The following is a 6,651-nucleotide window of genomic DNA, read 5'->3' as shown; positions in this document are numbered from 1 at the left end:
GGTTGACTAACCCAGATTCTGGCTTATGTTGGCTGATAGCTTAGAGAGGCTTTTCAATAGCTCCAGCACCCTGAACTGCCTTGTGAGGCCATTCTGATGTTTCTGTGTGCTACCCCAGTGCAGTCCCTGCCATTATGTACTTGGTGTTAATTCAAAAGTAGTTTGTGACTATTGAAGCACTGCAGCCACCTCTGCTCAGTAGAGGAACTATTTTCATTGCCAGGGCAACGAGGCATTGCCATTCTAACCTCTGCAGAGTTGGATAGCCTCTACTTCCTCCTCCTTCCTGTACTGAGGGTTGTGTGGGTCTCAGCAGCTGAAATAAGTCCCTTTTCTGAGTTGGACACAGGACTTGAAAGCGATTGAAAGGAAGCTGTGGTGGTAGGGTTGATGGGGCAAACATGGGCTTATCCATGCCCCTCTCCTTCTGTGCTGGGGAAGCAACCCTGGGAGAGAATCATAGAATCAAACAGGTTGGAAGAGACCTCCAACATCATCCAGTCCAACCTATCATCCAGCCCTATCCAATCAACTAGACCATGGCACTAAGTGCCTCATCCAGGCTTGTCTTGAACACCTCCAGGGACGGTGAGAGGAGGGTGAAAGCCCTGGCTTTGCCTAATGATGAGGGCTGGCAATGTGCCATTCCACTGGCTAATCAATGTCCCATGGTTGGAAAGGACCACCAGCATCAGCCAGCCCAACCTTCACCCCAGCAGCCTTCATCACCAGACCATAGCCTCAAGCACCACAGCCACTCTGCTTTTAAACACCTCCAGGGTGGTGACTCCACCACCTCCCTGGGCAGCCTGTTCCAGTGCCTGACCACCTGCTCAGGAAAGAACTTCCTCCCAACAGCCAACCTGAACCTGCCCTGATGCAACTTGAGGCCATTTCCTCTTGTCCTATCCTTAGTAATTTGGGAGAAGAGACCAGCTCCAGCCTCCCTGCAACCTCCTTTTAGGTAGTTGTAGAGGGCAATAAGGTCCTCTCTCAGCCTCCTCTTCTCCAGACTAAACACCCCCAGCTCCCTCAGCCACTCCTCACAGGCCATGTTTGCCAGAGCTCTCCCCAGCCTCATCACCCTTCTCTGCACCTGCTCCAGCACCTCAGTGTCCCTCCTGTACTGTGCTGACCCAAACTGGACACAGTACTGGAGGTGTGGTCTCACGAGTGCTGAGCACAGGGGCATGAGCACCTCCCTCCTCCTGCTGCTCACACCATTGCTGATCCAGGCCAGGATGCTGTTGGCCTTCTTGGCCACTTGGGCACACTGCTGGCTCATGTTCAGCCAGCTGGCCACCAACATCCCCATGTCCCTTTCCACCAGGCAGCTCTGCAGCCACTCCTCCCTCAGTCTGTAGGGCTGCTGGGGGTTGTTGTGGCCAAAGGGCATGACCTGGCACTTGGCCTTGTTAAACCTAATTCGATCCCCTCAGCCAGGTCATTGATTAAGAGATTAAACAAGACTGGCCCCAAAACTGATCCCTGAGGGACTCCACTTGTGACTGGTCACCAGCTGGATTTAGCCCCATTGACCACAGCACTCTGGGTGTGGCCAGATTCTAACACTGCACCTTTTGTCAAAGGACATCACAGTTTAAGTACTACAGATACTAATTTGCAAAGCAGATTCGGTTTCATTGCTCACATTCAACAGTCACAAAATACTTTTTAACTGGAGTCATCAAGTTAATTAATGACTGGTGTGACTTTTGTGCCTGTGCACACTTCCTGAACAAGAGGAGTTTTCCATCTTCACTGTGGTGGTTTGTCAGGGGTTGGCATGGAGGAAGCATATGAACAAACTATCTCATCAGAGCACTGATGAACACCAGATACTGGGAAAGCTGAAGAATGTGTTTGTGAAAAGGGAGGGGGGAAAAGTCTATTTCTTTATTTTGCTGCTAGTCAAACTATCTGGGGGTGCTGGTAGATGGCAGCTGAACATGAGCCAGCAGTGTGCCCAGGGGGCCAGGAGAGCCAATGGCATCCTGGCCTGCATCAGAAGCAGTGTGGCCAGCAGGGCAAGGGAGGTTATTCTGCCCCTGTACTCAGCACTGCTCAGGCCACACCTTGAGTGCTGTTTTCAGTTCTGGGCTCCTCAATTCAAGAGAGATGTTGAGATACTGGAGGTGTCCAGAGAAGGATGACAAAGCTGGTGAGGGGCCTGGAGCACAGCCCTGTGAAGAGAGGCTGAGGGAGCTGGGGGTGTGCAGCCTGCAGAAGAGGAGGCTCAGGGCAGAGCTCATTGCTGTCTACAACTCCCTGTGAAGGGAGGTTGTGGCCAGGTGGGGTTGGCCTCTTCTTCCAGGCAACCAGCAACAGAACAAGGGGACACAGTCTCAAGGTGTGGCAGGGTAGGTCTAGGCTGGATGTTAGGAGGAAGTTGTTGTCAGAGAGAGTGATTGGCATTGGAATGGGCTGCCCAGGGAGGTGGTGGAGTCACCATCCCTGGAGGTGTTGAAGCAAAGCCTGGATGAGGCACTTAGTGCCATGGTCTGGTTGATTGTCTAGGGCTGGGTGCTAGGTTGGACTGGATGAGCTTGGAGGTCTCTTCCAACCTGGTTGATTCTGTGAAATAAACTGTTCTGTAAAAACCTTTTCTCATGCTCCACATTCTACAGACATGAACTCAGGAAGTTCTTCAGCATGAGAGTGGTGAGAGGCTGGAATGGGTTGCCCAGGGAGGTGGTTGAGGCCCCATGGCTGGAGGTGTTTCAGGCCAGGCTGGCTGAGGCTGTGTGCAGCCTGCTCTAGAGTAGGGTGTCCCTGGGCATGGCAGGGGGGTTGGAACTGGCTGCTCCTTGTGTTCCCTTCCAACCCTGACTGATTCTATGATTCTCTGAACAACATCTGATACAGGTGCCCAGTATGTAAGATGCTACCCTGGTCAGCTAAAAGAAGCTCATTAATCACTCTTACCCCTCGTAATTCATAGATTCATTGGCAGAAGAAGAAGTGAGAAAGGATCACAGAATCATTTAGGTTGGAAAAAAAGCCTTAAGATCATTTAGTCCAACTTGCCTAACCCTTCCTAGTTCTCCACATCCCAAAGTGCAACACCTACAAGTCTTTTAAATACCTGCAGGGATGGTGACTAAAGCACTCTCTGGGTAGTTTGTTCCCATGTTTGGTAACCCTTTCAGAGATGAAAGGATTGTAATAGACAAAGTATTTATTTCCTCTTCAGAATTCATAGGTGTCTGTACAAGCAGTGGTGCATTTCAGTGCCAAAAGGGCATTTTCTGGCCTTTTTGTGTAGCACTGTCTCCTGGGGCACCTGAGGAGAAATGGGCTTGTTGAATTGGCAGTGACACTACCAGATTGAGCAACTCTGGATTCATGCTGTGTGTTCTACCAGCTTCTGGAGAAGTGTTGGTGCCTGGCACATGTGGGACAGGCTGTGGATGTAGTCTACCTGGACTTCAGCAAAGCCTTGGACACTGTCTGCCACAAGAAGCTCCTGGCCAAGCTGGCAGCTCCTGGCTTGGACAGATTCACTCTGTGCTGGATCAAGAACTGGCTGGATGGCAGAGCTCAGAGAGTGGTGGTGAATGGTGCCACATCCAGCTGGCCGCTGTCACTAGTGGTGTGCCCCAGGGATCAGTGCTGGGCACAGTCCTGTTCAATATCTTTATTGATGATCTGGACGAGGGGATTGAGTCCAGCATCAGTAAGTTTGCAGATGACACCAAGCTAGGAGCTGGTGTGGAGCTGTTGGAGGGTAGGAGAGCCCTGCAGAGGGACCTGGACAGGCTGGATAAGTGGGTAGAGGCCAATGGGATGAGATTGAGCAAATCCAAGGGCAGGGATCTGCACTTTGGCCACAACAACCCCAAGCAGCACTACAGGCTGGGGACAGAGTGGCTGGAGAGCAGCCAGAAGGAAAGGGACCTGGGGGTACTAATAGATAGTAGGCTGAAGATGAGCCAGCAGTGTGCCCAGGTGGCCAAGAGAGCCAATGGCATCCTGGGCTGGCTCAGGAGCAGTGTGGCCAGCAGGACAAGGGAGGTTATTCTGCCCCTGTACTCAGCACTGCTCAGGCCACACCTTGAGTGCTGTGTCCAGTTCTGGGCTCCTCAACTCAAGAGAGATGTTGAGGTGCTGGAAGGTGTCCAGAGAAGGGCAACAAAGCTGGTGAGGGGCCTGGAGCACAGCCCTGTGAGGAGAGGCTGAGGGAGCTGGGGGTGTGCAGCCTGCAGCAGAGGAGGCTCAGGGCTGACCTCATTGCTGTCTACAACTACCTGAAGGGATATTGTAGCCAGGTGGGGTTGGGCTCTTCTGCCAGGCAAGCAGCAACAGAACAAGGGGACACAGTCTCAAGTTGTGTCAGGGGAGGCCTAGGCTGGATATTAGGAAGAAGTTCTTCACAGAGAGAGTGATTTGCCATTGGAATGGGCTGCCCAGGGAGGTGGTGGAGGCACCGTCCCTGGAGGTCTTCAAGAAAAGCCTGGATGAGGCACTTAGTGCCATGGTCTGGTTGACTGGCTAGGGCTGGGTGCTAGGTTGGGCTGGATGATCTTGGAGGTCTCTTCCAACCTGGTTGATTCTATGATTCTATGATCTCAGCAAGTTGCATTCAATTAGTGAAGCCCCAGACATTTTCCACCAGCTCAGCTACTGTCCCATAAGAACATGAATTATGTTCCCATAAGAACTGTGCCATAAGAACTATGAATTACTACTTGGCAGCTGTTTGGAACTGCCAGCCTTTTGGAAATAAGTAGTTGAGTTATTTGCTAGAGGAAATTCTAGGATGTGGATTGCAGAGGGCAAAGTGAATAGTCCAAATGTGGTGTTTGAGCTTGTTAAGGATGTGCTCCTGGCAGGACATGGTTTTCAACTATAAGTTTAACGATCCAGGTTGAATCACTGGATAGTCAATGAAGCTTAGATTTGGATCATCAGAGATGCACAGCTGCCCAGAGTCCTTAGATTTGTGTGCCAGTCTGAGCTGGGATATTTTAATGAGAGGAATTAGAAGATAGGCTGTGAAAAGGAAACAGTGCTGATGTCTGCTGCACTCATAGGCTTGCTGAGATGTATTCTGGTGGTCCTGGTGGCGATTCATAGTGGTTAGATGTTGTGCTGAGGGATTTGGCTTAGTCAAGCACTTGTCAGTGAGAAACTAAAGATTGGACTTGATGAGCTTGAAGGGCTTTGCCAATCCAAGCAGTTCTGTGATTCTGCATAAGAACAAGAACACAAACATAGATAACAGAGTTGCTCTCTGGCTCTGGCTGCCTCCCTTCTCTCTCTAACCTGCTGTCTGTGTGACTAATCCCTCTGCTTCCTAACCCCCCTGGCTGATTCTCCAAACTCACCTTGGATGTAAGGCAAAGTCTGAGATAAGGCAGAGGGGTGGAAAGGAGGTGAAGGGTGTTTGGGAGCCCCTCCTGGGCACTCAGGTCTCTGCGAGGGCTGTTGTGTTTCTGTATTGCTTTTTACCTTGTCTATTTCTGTCTGTAGCTGTCTAGATTGTAAATACCTGCTTGTATATTGTGCTAAGCTGTAAATATAAAACTCCACTCTAATTTCTAGTGTGGAGTTTCTGTATTACTTTTTAACTTGTCTGTTTCTGTCTGTAGCTGTCTAGATTGTAAATACCTGATTGTATATTGTGCTAAGCTATAAATACAAAGCTTCATTCATTCTTCAGCTTGGCTGAGTCTAGTCTGGGTGATTTCCTCAAGTGTAGTGGGGCAGGGAACCCTCAAACCATCCCAACTTGGGATAGGGCACCTTAAAAAAATCTACAAGTAAAATACTACTGCCAAGTAACTTTCTGAGCTGCTCTCCATGGCTGATAAGCATGCAGGTGAAAGTTCCCTGAGATGCTGGAGCATGAGTGACTGTGTTTGCTGGGTGTATTTGAGTGAGCTGTTCCTGGCACAACTCTCTGCAGAGCAAGTTTTGACCTGCTCTCACTTATTTTACAACTATCACTGGACTCAGCTCTTCTTTATTTCTTTCTTTTCCTGAGGGATAATAAATGTGTGAACTGGTGTAAGCATGGCAACTGCAGGGTCTGCTCGGAATGCAGCTATCTGCAGGGGGATTCTGTTTCTGTGATTCTCTTTAGGAGGAATTTCTTCAGAGAGAGAGTGATTTGCTGTTGGAATGGGCTGTCCAGGGAGGTGGTGGCTTTTAGTGCCATGATCTGGTTGATTGGATAGAGCTGGGTGCTAGGTTGGACTGGATGAGCTTGGAGGTTTCTTCCAACCTGCTTGATTCTATGATTCTATGGATACCAGGGTGAAGAAACAGTCTCATCTCATCTCAGGAATCAACTGCATAATCATTTGGCTGCAAAAATACTAAGTTTTGGATGTTCACAGGCTCACAGGATGTTAGGGGTTGGAAGGGACCCAAGCAGATCATTGAGTCCAACCCCCCTGCCAGAGCAGGACAATCCTATCTAACACAGATCACACAGGAACACATCCAGACAGGCCTGGAAAGGCTCCAGAGAAGGAGACTCCACAACCTCTCTGGGCAGCCTGTGCCAGTGCTCTGGGACCCTTCCAGTCAAGAAGTTCCCCCTTGTGTTGAGGCAGAACCTCTTTTGCTGCAACTTACACCCATTGCTGCTTGTCCTATCCCAGGCAGCAGCTCAACAACTTCCTCCTAATATCCACTCTGAATCTC

Source organism: Pogoniulus pusillus, chromosome 32 (genome assembly GCF_015220805.1).
Source record: "Pogoniulus pusillus isolate bPogPus1 chromosome 32, bPogPus1.pri, whole genome shotgun sequence".
Taxonomy (NCBI): Eukaryota; Metazoa; Chordata; class Aves; order Piciformes; family Lybiidae; genus Pogoniulus; species Pogoniulus pusillus.
The sequence above is the reverse complement of the archived record's forward strand: the minus strand, read 5'-3'. Positions refer to the sequence as shown.